This window comes from Neophocaena asiaeorientalis, unplaced genomic scaffold, assembly GCF_003031525.2.
Source record: "Neophocaena asiaeorientalis asiaeorientalis breed wild unplaced genomic scaffold, Neophocaena_asiaeorientalis_V1.1 scaffold131, whole genome shotgun sequence".
In the NCBI taxonomy this organism is placed as follows: Eukaryota; Metazoa; Chordata; class Mammalia; order Artiodactyla; family Phocoenidae; genus Neophocaena; species Neophocaena asiaeorientalis.
This window is the reverse complement of record NW_020173201.1, coordinates 6,390,710-6,391,116: the sequence shown is the minus strand read 5'-3', so window position 1 is coordinate 6,391,116 and position 407 is coordinate 6,390,710.

Here is a 407-nt window from a genome sequence, read left to right as displayed (position 1 = left end):
TATAGTAGTGTCTGGCAATAATATTTATTGAATGAATGAACAAATAAGTAAACTATGATGATCAGTTTAGTTTGCAGTGCTACCTGAACCACGGTATTCATTGGCTATCTATATATATATCAAGAGTAGCCTTACCCTCGTTAGAGTCGGGTATCTGTCTCATTTACACAGAGAAATGGGTCCACACTAGCTCATAAAAATTGCGTATAATATACATTTATGTTTTTGCTTTAGGTTGTAAAATAAGCATATGCACTTAAGGTCTAAACAAAATGTTTAAAAAATGGAAATAAGTGATAAAACATATATCAGTATGGAAAAATAGAAGGGAGACAAGAGTGGAAAAATATGTCAGTGAGAATCCTGGAAAACAGAAAGCTTATGAAAGCATGTTGATGGATGGAACA